This window comes from Anabrus simplex, chromosome 1, assembly GCF_040414725.1.
Source record: "Anabrus simplex isolate iqAnaSimp1 chromosome 1, ASM4041472v1, whole genome shotgun sequence".
Taxonomy (NCBI): Eukaryota; Metazoa; Arthropoda; class Insecta; order Orthoptera; family Tettigoniidae; genus Anabrus; species Anabrus simplex.
This window is the reverse complement of record NC_090265.1, coordinates 1,171,282,742-1,171,297,413: the sequence shown is the minus strand read 5'-3', so window position 1 is coordinate 1,171,297,413 and position 14,672 is coordinate 1,171,282,742. Positions and strand designations below refer to the sequence as shown.

At 37.8% G+C, this 14,672-nt stretch overlaps 1 protein-coding gene across 4 annotated transcripts in view; it reads left to right on the top strand.

Moving 5' to 3' along the window:
• Positions 1-9,051: 9,051 nt before the first annotated feature.
• LOC136877211 (uncharacterized) overlaps positions 9,052-14,672 on the top strand; it is a 126,446-nt gene continuing 120,825 nt past the window's right edge. For 3 of the 4 annotated variants that reach the window (XM_067151080.2, XM_067151063.2, XM_067151054.2), the window contains exon 1: positions 9,066-9,292. The gene's annotated coding sequence lies outside the window, so the exon portion shown is untranslated. Of the gene's footprint in view, positions 9,293-14,672 lie in introns of all 4 variants that reach the window. The other variant, XM_067151071.2, reaches the window with a different exon arrangement.

Genomic DNA, 14,672 nt, shown 5'->3' with positions numbered 1-14,672 from the left:
AGCCTTCTTTTAATTTTTTTTTGGGGGGGGGGGGGTGCCGGTAAATAAACTTAACGGCGGTGGGGTGTAGAAGGAGGTGAGACCAATTGATTTTACTGTTCTTAATGTACTTATAAGGATCCTCGGCAGCGCGCCGGCCTCTCACAGCTGGGTTCCGTGGTTCAAATCCCGTTCACTCCATGTGACATTCGTGCTGGACAAAATGGAATAATAATAATAATAACAATAATAATAATAATAATAATAATAATAATAATAATAATAATAATAATAATAATAACAATAATGTTCCGGACCGTCGTCAAATGTGCGGACCGCGCTGGAAACGGCTCCTGGACGGGTAATGACTAAGAATGCAGTCCGGCCGCGGGTTCAGTGCCTTCTAGGCACCCAATATGACACCACGCCGGATCTCCTGAAGGATTTTATCCATATTAAAAATGATTATAGGAAAAGATGGCAAAGATTTACGGACACAACTGACCGGGAGGAATACCTGAGCCTAGCCCGGGAAGTACGAAATCGATTGCTGGAAAAGAAGATTGAAAAATGGGAGGAAACATGCCGTAATCTAATAGAAAACGAGTCAGATCGGGAATTTTGGTGGGTTCTCGCAGAAAACGAGTCAGACCGCGAATTTCGGCGGATTATATATCTAAAACAATAAGCATTCAATTATAAATTTCAGTATAATACCGTAGCGAAGCACGGGTATCTTGCTAGTTAAAAATAAAGGAACACGTATTTTTTTGTTTTCGGAAAATCGCAATGGGCGGAGTGAAAAGGGGCTAAAAAGTGGTTGAATGCCTTTAATGAGGTTACTTATATATCAGAAACTGAAGATATTACAGACCTGAAAATTGGTGTTTGGGATCTCCGTTAAAAATAAAGAAACACGTATTTTTTTTGTTTCTGGAAAATCCAATTTAGGGGGGGGTGAAAGGGAGTAATATTTTAAAATGAGTGTATCTATCTCAAAATTTTTAAAGGCTATATATCTGAAAATTGGTATTTAGAATCTCCTTTAAAAATAAATAAACACACGTATTTTTTCGTTTTTGGAAAATCCTAATATTGGGGGGAAAAGGGGGGAGGGTAAATTTTTTTAAATTAGTGTGTATACATCTTAAAATTTTAAAATTTACAGATGTAAAAATTGGTAGTTAGAATCTCCTCTAAAAATAAAGGAAAACGTATTTTTTGTTTCCTGTAAATCCCAATAGGAGGGGTGTAAAAGGGTGAAAAATGGGTTGAATGCCTTTAATGAGGATACATATATCTCAGAAACGAAAGATATTACAGAACTGAAAATTTGTATATGGGATCTCCTTTAAAAATAAAGAAACACGTATTTTTTAGTTTTGGAAAATCCAATTAATGGCGGTTAAACAGGAGTGACAAATTGGGTGAATTTTTGAAAGACTATATCTACAGAATATCTTGGAAAGGTAAAATGTTACAGACGTAAAAAGTGGGTGTTTGTAATCTCCTGTAAATCTAAAGAAACATAGGTGATTTGTGTTTGGAAACTCCACTTAAGGGGAACTCAAAAGGGGTGAAATTTTAAAATGAGAATTTTTACAGTTTATCTCAAAAAACTTAACATGTAACAGAAGTGAAAAATGGTAATTTTTTATCTCTATTAAACATCAAGAAACGTGTATTTTTAGCTTTCGGAAATATCACTTGGGTGGAGGGGGGGGGTAAAAGTGACTGAAAATGGTGTTGAATTCTTTTAATTAGGCTACTGATATTTCAGAAATGAAGATGTTACATACGTGAAATTTGATATTTGCAATCTGCTTTAAAAATAAAGAAACACGTATTCTCGGAAAATCCAATGAAGGGGGGGGGGGTGAAAGAATTGAAAAATTAATTGAATTAATTGAATGAATACATACATCTAATAAAACCTAAAGTTGTTACAGGCGTGAAAATTCGTATTTGGATCTCCTTTAAAAACAAAGAAAAACACGTTTTGGGGGGAAACCATCTTGGAGGGCGGGAGTGTAAAGGAGTTGAATTCCTTTCATGAGGACACATAAATCAAAAACTGAAGAAGTTAGAGTCGTGATAATTGGTATTTAGAAAATCCTTTACTATTAAAGAAACAAGTATTTTTTGCGGGAAAATTCACTTAGGGGGGGGGGGAGAAGTGTGAAATGAAGTGAAAAAAGTAAATTATTTTTATGGGGATACTTATATCTCAAAACTGAAGGTAATAGACGTGAACATTGGTGTTTGAAATCTTCTTTAAACATAAGAAACAAGCCTTCTTTTAATTTTTTTTGGGGGGGGGGGTGCCGGTAAATAAACTTAACGGCGGTGGGGTGTAGAAGGAGGTGAGACCAATTGATTTTACTGTTCTTAATGTACTTATAAGGATCCTCGGCAGCGCGCCGGCCTCTCACAGCTGGGTTCCGTGGTTCAAATCCCGTTCACTCCATGTGACATTCGTGCTGGACAAAATGGAATAATAATAATAATAATAATAATAATAATAATAATAATAATAATAATAATAATAATAATAATAATAATAATAACAATAATGTTCCGGACCGTCGTCAAATATGCGGACCGCGCTGGAAACGGCTCCTGGACGGGTAATGACTAAGAATGCAGTCCGGCCGCGGGTTCAGTGCCTTCTAGGCACCCAATATGACACCACGCCGGATCTCCTGAAGGATTTTATCCATATTAAAAATGATTATAGGAAAAGATGGCAAAGATTTACGGACACAACTGACCGGGAGGAATACCTGAGCCTAGCCCGGGAAGTACGAAATCGATTGCTGGAAAAGAAGATTGAAAAATGGGAGGAAACATGCCGTAATCTAATAGAAAACGAGTCAGATCGGGAATTTTGGTGGGTTCTCGCAGAAAACGAGTCAGACCGCGAATTTCGGCGGATTATATATCTAAAACAATAAGCATTCAATTATAAATTTCAGTGTAATACCGTAGCGAAGCACGGGTACCTTGCTACTCTATATATATAAAATAACTTGTCCTGACTGACTGACTGACTGACTGACTGACTGATTCATCATCGCCGAGCCAAAACTACTGGACATAAAGAGATGAAATTTTGGCAATATATTCATATTAAGACGTAGGTGCTCGCTAAGAGAGGATTTTTGGATATTCCTTCGCTAAGGGGGTGAAAACGGGGGTGAAATTTTAAAATGAGTTGCTCTATATCTCAAAACTTTAAAAGTTTACAGATGTAAAAATTGGTATTTAGAATCTTATTTAAAAATAAGGAAACACGTATTTTTTTGTTTTCAGAAAATCCCAATAGGAGGGGTGGAAAAGCGTGAAAATTGGGAAATATGGGTTGAATGCCTTTAATCAGGATACCGGTACCTATATCTCAGAAACTGAATATATTACAGACCTAAAAACTGGTACTTTTGATCTCTTTTAAAAATAAAGAAACATGTAATTTTTTGTTTTTGGAAAATCCAATTAATGGAAGGGTGAAAAGGGGGTGAATTTTTAAACTGAGTGAATCTATATCTCCAAACTTTTAAAGTTTGCAGATGTAAAAATTGGTATTTAGAACCTTCATTAAAAATAAAGGAACACGTTTTTTTTTTTTTTTTTTTTTTTTTTTTTTGCGGAAAATCGCAATGGGAGGAGTGAAAAGGGGCTAAAAAGTGGTTGAATGCCTTTAATGAGGTTACTTATATATCAGAAACTGAAGATATTACAGACCTGAAAATTGGTGTTTGGGATCTCCGTTAAAAATAAAGAAACACGTATTTTTTTGTTTCTGGAAAATCCAATTTAGGGGGGGTGAAAGGGAGTAATATTTTAAAATGAGTGTATCTATCTCAAAATTTTTAAAGGTTATATATCTGAAAATTGGTATTTAGAATCTCCTTTAAAAATAAATAAACACACGTATTTTTTTCGTTTTTGGAAAATCCAAATATTGGGGGGTTAAAAGGGGGGAGGTTAAATTTTTTAAAATGAGTGTGTATACATCTTAAAACTTTAAAATTTACAGATGTAAAAATTGGTAGTTAGAATCTTCTCTAAAAATAAAGGAAAACGTATTTTTTGTTTCCTGTAAATCCCAATAGGAGGGGTGTAAAAGGGTAAAAAATGGGTTGAATGCCTTTAATGAGGATACATATATCTCAGAAACGAAAGATATTACAGAACTGAAAATTTGTATATGGGATCTCCTTTAAAAATAAAGAAACACGTATTTTTTAGTTTTGGAAAATCCAATTAATGGCGGTTAAACAGGAGTGACAAATTGGGTGAATTTTTGAAAGATTATATCTACAGAATATCTTGGAAAGGTAAAATGTTACAGACGTAAAAAGTGGGTGTTTGTAATCTCCAGTAAATCTAAAGAAACATAGGTGATTTGTGTTTGGAAACTCCACTTAAGGGGAACTCAAAAGGGGTGAAATTTTAAAATGAGAATTTTTACAGTTTATCTCAAAAAACTTAACATGTTACAGAAGTGAAAAATGGTAATTTTTTATCTCTATTAAACATCAAGAAACGTGTATTTTTAGCTTTCGGAAATATCACTTGGGTGGAGGGGGGGGGGGGGTAAAAGTGACTGAAAATGGTGTTGAATTCTTTTAATTAGGCTACTGATATTTCAGAAATGAAGATGTTACATACGTGAAATTTGATATTTGCAATCTGCTTTAAAAATAAAGAAACACGTATTCTCGGAAAATCCAATTAAGGGGGGGGGGGTGAAAGAATTGAAAAATTAATTGAATTAATTGAATGAATACATACATCTAATAAAAACTAAAGTTGTTACAGGCGTGAAAATTCGTATTTGGATCTCCTTTAAAAACAAAGAAAAACGCGTTTTGGGGGGAAACCATCTTGGAGGGCGGGAGTGTAAAGGAGTTGAATTCCTTTCATGACGACACATAAATCAAAAACTGAAGAAGTTAGAGTCGTGATAATTGGTATTTAGAAGATCCTTTACTATTAAAGAAACAAGTATTTTTTGCGGGAAAATTCACTTGGGGGGGGGGGGGGAGTAGTGTGAAATGAAGTGAAAAAAGTAAATTATATTTATGGGGATACTTATATCTCAAAACTGAAGGTAATAGACGTGAACATTGGTGTTTGAAATCTTCTTTAAACATAAGAAACAAGCCTTCTTTTAATTTTTTTTTTTGGGGGGGTGCCGGTAAATAAACTTAACGGCGGTGGGGTGTAGAAGGAGGTGAGACCAATTGATTTTACTGTTCTTAATGTACTTATAAGGATCCTCGGCAGCGCGCCGGCCTCTCACAGCTGGGTTCCGTGGTTCAAATCCCGTTCACTCCATGTGACATTCGTGCTGGACAAAATGGAATAATAATAATAATAATAATAATAATAATAATAATAATAATAATAATAATAATAATAATAATAACAATAATGTTCCGGACCGTCGTCAAATATGCGGACCGCGCTGGAAACGGCTCCTGGACGGGTAATGACTAAGAATGCAGTCCGGCCGCGGGTTCAGTGCCTTCTAGGCACCCAATATGACACCACGCCGGATCTCCTGAAGGATTTTATCCATATTAAAAATGATTATAGGAAAAGATGGCAAAGATTTACGGACACAACTGACCGGGAGGAATACCTGAGCCTAGCCCGGGAAGTACGAAATCGATTGCTGGAAAAGAAGATTGAAAAATGGGAGGAAACATGCCGTAATCTAATAGAAAACGAGTCAGATCGGGAATTTTGGTGGGTTCTCGCAGAAAACGAGTCAGACCGCGAATTTCGGCGGATTATATATCTAAAACAATAAGCATTCAATTATAAATTTCAGTATAATACCGTAGCGAAGCACGGGTATCTTGCTAGTAATGAATAAGAAAATAGGGCAGCGGGTAAGCTACTACGACCAGCATAGTGAAAGAATTATTGTCGTCAAGATAGACACCAAACCAATGCCCACCACAATAGTGCAGGTCTATATGCCTACTAGTTCAGCGGATGATGAAGAAATCGAAAGAATATATGAGGAGATAGAAGATTTAATACAATATGTAAAAGGTGACGAGAACCTAATTGTGATGGGAGACTGGAATGCAGTGGTAGGCCAAGGAAGAGAAGGTAGTACAGTAGGAGAATTTGGATTGGGACGAAGGAACGAAAGAGGAAGTCGTCTGGTTGAATTCTGCACTGATCATAATTTAGTCCTTGCCAATACTTGGTTCAAACACCACAAACGACGGCTGTATACGTGGACGAGACCTGGAGACACTGGAAGGTATCAAATAGACTTCATTATGATTAGGCAGAAATTCAGAAACCAGGTGTTGGATTGCAAAACTTTCCCAGGAGCAGACGTGGACTCTGACCACAACTTGTTGGTCATGAAATGCCATCTGAAGTTGAAGAAATTGAAGAAAGGAAAGAATGCAAAAAGATGGGATCTAGACAAGTTGAAAGAAAAGAATGTGAGGGATTGTTTCAAGGAACATGTTGCACAAGGACTAAATGAAAAGGCTGAAGGAAACACTATAGAGGAAGAGTAGAGAGTCATGAAAAATGAAGTCAGTAGGGCTGCTGAAGAAATGTTAGGAAGGAAGAAAAGATCAACTTAGAATCAGTGGATAACTCAGGAGATACTAGACCTGATTGATGAACGACGAAAATACAAGAATGCTAGAAATGAAGAGGCCAGAAAAGAATACAGGCGATTAAAGAATGAAGTGGATAGAAAGTGCAAGGCAGCTAAGGGAGAATGGCTGAAGGAGAAATGCAAGGATGTCGAAGGCTGTATGGTCCTGGGAAAGGTAGATGCTGCATACAGGAAAATCAAGGAAACCTTTGGAGAAAGGAAATCTAGGTCTATGAATATTAAGAGCTCAGATGGAAAACCACTCCTAGGGAAAGAAGACAAAGCAGAAAGATGGCAGGAGCATATCCAACAGTTGTATCAAGGTAAAGATGTAGATAATTTGGTTCTGGAACATGAAGAGGCTGTTGATGCTGATGAAAAGGGAGACCCAATTTTGAGGTCAGAGTTTGACAGAGCTGTGAGTGACCTCAATAGGAACAAGGCACCTGGAATTGATGACATTCCCTCTGAATTACTGACTGCCTTAGGAGAAACCAGCATGGCAAGGTTATTTCATTTAGTCTGCAAGATGTATGAGACAGGAGAAGTCCCATCCGATTTTCAGCAGAATGTTGTTATACCTATTGCCAAGAAAGCCGGTGCTGACAGGTGTGAAAACTACCGCACCATTAGTTTAGTATCTCATGCCTGCAAAATTTTAACACGTATTATTTACAGAAGAATGGAAAAACAAGTTGAAGCTGAGTTGGGAGAAGATCAATTTGGCTTCAGAAGAAATGTAGGAACACGTGAAGCAATCCTGACTTTACGTCTGATCTTAGAGGATCGAATCAAGAAGGACAAGCCCACGTACATGGCATTTGTAGATCTAGAAAAGGCATTCGATAATGTTGATTGGACCAAGCTATTTAAGATTCTAAAGGTGATTGGGATCAGATACCGAGAACGAAGAATTATCTACAATCTGTATAAAAATCAGTCTGCAGTGATAAGAATCGAGGGCTTTGAAAAAGAAGCAGCAATCCAGAAAGGAGTGAGGCAAGGCTGCAGTTTTTCCCCTCTCCTTTTCAATGTTTACATAGAACAGGCAGTAAAGGAAATCAAAGAGAAATTTGGAAAGGGAATCACAGTCCAAGGAGAGGAAATCAAAACCTTGAGATTTGCCGATGATATTGTTATTTTATCTGAGACTGCCTTCGATAGTATTAATGCTCTAAGGAGACTGCAGAAGATCTCGAGAAGTTGCTGAATGGTATGGATGAAGTCTTGGGTAAGGAGTACAAGATGAAAATAAATAAGTCCAAAACAAAAGTAATGGAGTGCAGTCGAACGAAGGCAGGTGATGCAGGAAATATTAGATTAGGAAATGAAGTCTTAAAGGAAGTAGATGAATATTGTTACTTGGGTAGTAAAATAACTAACGATGGCAGAAGTAAGGAGGACATAAAATGCAGACTAGTACAAGCAAGGAAGAGCTTTCTTAAGAAAAGAAATTTGCTCACTTCAAACATTGATATCGGAATTAGAAAGATGTTTTTGAAGACTTTCGTGTGGAGCGTGGCATTGTATGGAAGTGAAACATGGACGATAACTGGCTCAGAAAGAAAGAGAATAGAAGCTTTTGAAATGTGGTGTTACAGAAGAATGCTGAAGGTGAGATGGATAGATCGAATCACGAATGAAGAGATACTGAATCGAATTGATGAGAGGAGATCGATTTGGCTAAATTTGACGAGAAGAAGAGATAGAATGATAGGACACATCTTAAGACACCCAGGACTTGTTCAGTTGGTTTTTGAAGGAAGTGTAGGGGGTAAGAACGGTAGGGGTAGACCAAGATATGAATATGACAAGCAGATTAGAGCAGATGTAGGATGCAATAGTTACGTAGAAATGAAAAGGTTAGCACAGGATAGGGTGGCATGGAGAGCTGCATCAAACCAGTCTATGGACTGATGACTCCAACAACAACAGAATACAAGTCGCCATTTATCTTCCAAAATATTAAAAATACTACATACCCCCAGGTCTTCCTGCCCCCTACAAACTGTCATATGGGCGCTGATGCAATAAGGCGAATGCCGGGACAGTTCGTAGTGTAGGCCACGGCCGTCCACCCCCGCACCTTCTCCGCACATCTCCTGCACCGTAACAATTCTCCCGGCCTGAGAGACGGCGGAAGAATGAAAACGTTTACCGTAGTTGGCTTCATTACACAAACACAAAAAGTCAACTTTAAAATTAACTAGTCGCTCCCTGGACCCGCCTCTGAAAGTATCCATAGATCATAGGGATTGTACGTTCAGCCTCAAACTTCACATCGTTGCTGTTGTCACTCCTAATTTAAATCTTGAAAGCAGTTCACTGCAGAACGTATTTTTTGTTTTGTTTCGAATATCGTTAGAATACCGTACCTTTCATAACTACCGCCTTAGCGTGCAATAGCCGTATTTGTTGCGCTGTGGTGACGTGTTGTTTACATGTCATGTCTCAAATTCCATTCACGCGGTCGGTTTGCCAGTAGGTGTGTGTACATTTCTGAGACAAAATTTGGTTTTATTTGTAATAATTCGGAGAGAGGCAATTTAAAGCGCCATGATACTGAAACATAACCACGACAACTTATTTCGTTCTGATTCATTGCAGCCTTGACTTGAAATTTAACGTAACCTGTTGTATTTTCGTCGGAACAACTTTTACACTTCTGACAGAAAGGTAATTTACCGTGACCACAGTGTCAATAATTATAGTGCACGTTTTGATTCGCAATATCTTGGAAAATCACTGTTGTCTTTGGGAAACATGTGAGATCAGCTGTTCTTCGCTGACCCAGTTCTGTCACGTTTGCGTTTCAGTTATACTTTTCATTACTCTGTATGTAGTGGATGTAAATTGGATCTGTCCCAAGCTTATTGCTTAGCGATAGGTTTCTTTTATTCCATACCCCCTAGCAACAAGTACAGCCTCAAGGTAATTTCGCCCGTTGTTTAAAATCCCCTAACCTAAATATACTTTGATTTCCAAACACTTGCGAGCCTTCTTATTGCCATGTCATAGGTAGGTAGGGTCCGCGGATTTTTCAGTTTGCGTTCCATGCCGCTGTTGTCAATGTAATAACAATAATTTAATGTGAGCATTATTCAGCTTACGGCTTCGGTATTTTATAACCTTACTTCGCCTTCTCAGTAATATTTCTAGCTTAAGGTTGATGGAATAATCTTTAAGAAAAACTATGAATTGTGGAGTTGAATTATGTGTAACAAATACCTGTTTAGTAACATTTTACTTGTGGGAGGAGAGCAAAAGAGTAGTGAATTCAGCATGTTAGGAGTATCTCAATTGCTCTGTTAGTTGTTGCAGATCTCAGGCAACGATGTGAAACGTTTAACAAAGATAAATGCTAGTAGAGCCAGGAAATGGTGTTTCCCATGGAAAAAGGAGTTCCGCTCCAAAAAAGTTGGGGTACGTCGCCCATCCACATTCCTCTTGCATTAAAGCCCTAGTTCTAGGAATCGTACATCGCTTGGAAGCAGAAATTTAAGTGGTCATGAAGATAACTATTTTCAAATCAAATCAAAATCTCTTTATGTGCAAATGAGGTGTCTACCTCGGTGGCACTAAATTTTAAATTAACAAGAGAAGAAAAAATTTTCCTAGAATACAATATTATACAATTTACGCTATTAATTTTTTCTATTAAACACACAGCTCATCCTTAATAAATATATATTGTTTACAAAATTCTACTTATAATAACTCCTGTACTTACAAACATAGTCAACTCATATACAGTATGTGGAATTACTTCAAATAATACTATACAACTGGTATAAGATCAAAATTTACATTGCATTTATTTACTTTTTTTTTTTACCCATTTTGGAACCTAAGTACATAACGACCGGCTGCGTCTTAACCAGAGCCCTTTTTGCCACCACTTTTCAGAGTTCCTGAAGGGCCTTCACAGCTACCGTAGCGGTCCCAGGGTCCTCGAAGTCCCCACTGTACTTCACCCCTACAGGCAGTCCCCTACTTCAGCTGTCCAAACTCCTTAGACCAGGGGATGGAATCATTCACACACATTTTTTATTTACAATAAGCTGCACTGGTCGAATGCCCTCTAACATTTAATTTATTTTCTCTGTTGCTGTTTATTCTCTTCTTGAATATCTGTACAGATTTTGGAAAAGGATCAAACGCTGCCCCCAGTAAACTGTTCCACCCCTTCACGCCCTTCCCAATGAATGAAAATTTACCCCATTCGCTTCTGCTAAAATTCCTTCTAATTTTATACCTGTGGTCAGTTCTGCCGATATAATTATTTTCCAACTGAAGCCTCTCACGGATTTCTCTATATAATCCTATAAGTCTAGTTTTCTCCCTTCTCTTACTTAAAGTTTCCCACCCAAGTTCCTCTAATATTTCTGATACACTACTTTTTCTCCTGAAATCCCCTGTTACAAATCTTGCTGCTTTCCTCTGCGCACTATATATTTCTTTTATTAGGTATTTTTGGTGAGGATCTCAAACACTGTTTGCATATTCCAATAATGGACGAACCATACTTAAGTAACTTTTTTCTTTTAATTCTTTGTTGCATCCTTTAAGTAGCCTCATTATGACATGTAACGATCTGTATGCTTTCTCAGCAATGTCATCAACATGACCCTTCCAGTGCAAATTACTTTCAAATCTCACACCTAAGTATTTGCACTTGCCATCTTTTGGGATAACTACCTCATCCAAAGTATATTCAAATTCAGTTGTAAAGCTCCTGTTTGTAAATGTTGTAACAGTTGATTTGCCTCCATTAACCTTCATATTATTTTCTTCAACCCATTGTTGGATACGATCAAGGTCCCTTTGTAGTTCTGAACAATCCTGAATGTTATTTATTTGCCTATAAACAGTTATGTCATCTGCATACAATCTTATTTTTGATGTTATATTGTTCCCTAAATCATTTGTGTATATTAAGAAAACTAACGGACCGATTATACTACCCTGTGCAATTCTCTTCCTGTGATATATTATTTCCTACTTTGACTTTCTGAACCCTTGAATTTAGAAATGTTCTTATCCAATGTATAACCCTTACGTCCAATCCTATTCCCTCCAATTTCTTTAATAATATTTCATGTTCCACTCTATCAAAGGCTTTGGAAAGATCTATGGCTATGCAATCTAACTGGCCTCCTGAATCTAACTGATCTGATATGTCCTGCTGAAATCCCACAGTTGTGCCTCACAAGAAAATTTCTTTTTAAATCCATACTGGTTTCTCATGAACCAATTTTTATCATCACATATCCCTCTGATGTACTTTGCTATTAAACTCTCCAGTATTTTACAAACTATACTGGTCAGGCTGATTGGTCTGTAGTTCTCTGGTTTCTTTTTATCACCCTTTCCTTTATAAATTGGTATTATTATAGATTCCTTCCATTCCTTTGGTATTACACTATTATTTATGACATAGTCAAAGAGAAATTTACAATAAGGCACTATGTACCACCCCATTGTCTTTAATACCTTCCCAGTAATTTGATCACTTCCTGCTGCTTTTCTTTGCTGAAGCAGTTGGATTTCTCTGAAAAAATCTTCATTTGTGAATGAGAAGCTTCTTGTTTCCCTATGTGTCTCTCCCTCTCTATCTTCTGTTACAGCTTCCAACTCCTGACAATCTTCTACCGAATCTCTGAATTCCCTGCTAAATAGATTTGCTTTCTCAGTATCTGTTGAATAGTCTTCAGCCCCTTCTCATTTCAATACTACTGTAGCAGAACCAGTAGCTTCACCAGTGCTGGATGGAGTAGGCTACGTTCTTACCTCTGATACTTCCTATGACATCAAACTTATCCTACAATATCCATCATTTACTGAAGACGTTCTCAAAATTGAACACTGGTATTCCTTTAAGTGCCCCTGAGGTTGAGGCTTAGTGATGGAAATGTCTTAATAACAATGTCCATGCTAAGGAAGTACAAAATGATGATGTAATATCTTCTTCCTTGCAAACTCTGAGGTCATTCCAGCCTCATGAAAAAAAAAAAATGTTGGTGATTTCCTTAAGACTGGCATTCTTTGAAATAATCATATTATTACCAGGAAATTTGCACAATGTGCATATACTGTAGGTTATTCTCTGCTTATTTCAATCAAAGATAACATCCTTTTCTTGCACTGAATGGCATGATATCTTCCACATAGCGGGTCACTTACATACACATGTATTTTAAATCCAATTCATGGTACCTATTTCTTTTATGGACAAATTTTGTAATGGAAACCATGTATAGCAAAGCGAATCACTGAATGCCCCGTTCATATCCACTGTTTGTCCACTCTGACATCCTATCAGTCCGCTTCTATTCAATATTTCCACAAAAAGCAAAGCAAAGCAAAGTCACCTCCGTACAGGCCATGAAGGCCCTTAGAGGAGTGGAAGGTAAAGGTTTCCACCATTGTTAACCTCTGCACATGATGGGGTAGAGTGGTTAGCTCTACGCACGGCCACCTTCGCCCCCAGGAATTAACCTGGTACTCATTTTTGGTGTAGGCTGAGTGAACCTCAGGGCCATATGCACCTCCGGAAGTGGAAATCTCATTTCTTAAATTTTACGACTTCTTGATGGGGATTCGAACCCACGTCCATCCGGGCGAACCGAGCACGTCCTTACTGCCTCGGCCAGGCAGCCCCTTCAATATTGCCACAACAGACATTTAAAAAAAAAAATCATAACTCAACCAAATTATACTTATATACTCATGACCTATACTAATAATAACAAAAGTTGACGTATGACATTTCTTAGAGGGAGGTCCGTTTACTGCCTGCCATGGCAGGATAAAGGGAGTGGCTGTGTGGTTGCCATGGAAACGAGGGTGGCGACTGCGGTTGCCGTGGAGATAAAACTTCTAGGCAACTCGTCTTGCTGGGAGAAACCTCTCACTTCACTTGTGAGTTAGATCTTGTCGCAAGCCTTTCAGTGTGAGTGGCATTCTATTTCTGTTTTGTGGCCGTTGGTAAGTTTTTAATTGTATTTTAAATACTGTTTACATACGTATAATCATTGTATTTTAATTTATATTTCGAGTACGATGAATACTCCTCGAGGGAGAGGGAGGCCCAGGACTCGTCCACCTCGTGAAAAAAATACTGCCGGCCATGGTGTGACAATTCATCAGCAAGGAAGAGAAATGATATGTGCTGCAAGAGAATTCTTTGAAGAGGAGGCTATTTACTTTTCTTCTCTGTTTGATGGAGTTCTCCCTTTTTTTTTTTCAATTTGTTTTATGTCACACCGATGCAGCTAGGTCTTATGGCGATTATGGGAGAGGAAAGGGCTTGGAGTGGGAAGGAAACAACCGTGGCCTTAATTAAGGTACAGCCCCAGCATTTTCTTGTTGTGAAAATAGGAAGCCACGGAAAACCATCTTCAGGGCTACCGACAATGGGATTCGAGCCCACCATTTTCCGAACGCAATATAATCTTTTCGCGCCATCGTTATAGAATTGTCATTTTTTTCAACTTATTGTAATCTAAACATTTTCTTAACATTAAGTTCTGGAATCTTGTACATCTAATCCAAGCATACAGACGAAAATTATAATTTTATTTATATAGATGAAAGTAGTCTGTGTGGCCGCGCATTTTAATGCGCTATGGCTATGGAGCCAAGCTCTGCATTCGGGAAACACGTAGGTTCGAATTCCACTGTCGGCTCTTCTCAGAATAGTTTTCTGTGGTTTAATATTTTCACTTCCAGGCAAATGCCGGTACAGTTCCTATCCTATCCATAGGCCAGAGTTGAGTCCTTGCACCCTTACCCAGTTTCATTCACCATAACACATTTCGTCTTCATTAGCTCCTCAACTGAGATTGGTGCCAGGAAGGGCATTCGGCAGTAGAAAAATGCTGTATTAATTAATCTCATCTCATCCCAACCCGGTATCAATAAACAAGACTGAGAGGTAGACATACATACAGACAGAGGAAAGTAGGCAGATTATATTTTGAGCAGCTGCTTACTTAATGTCTTAGTATGAATATTTGAACAGTTTGAGCATTATGTAAGCATTAATTTAATATTA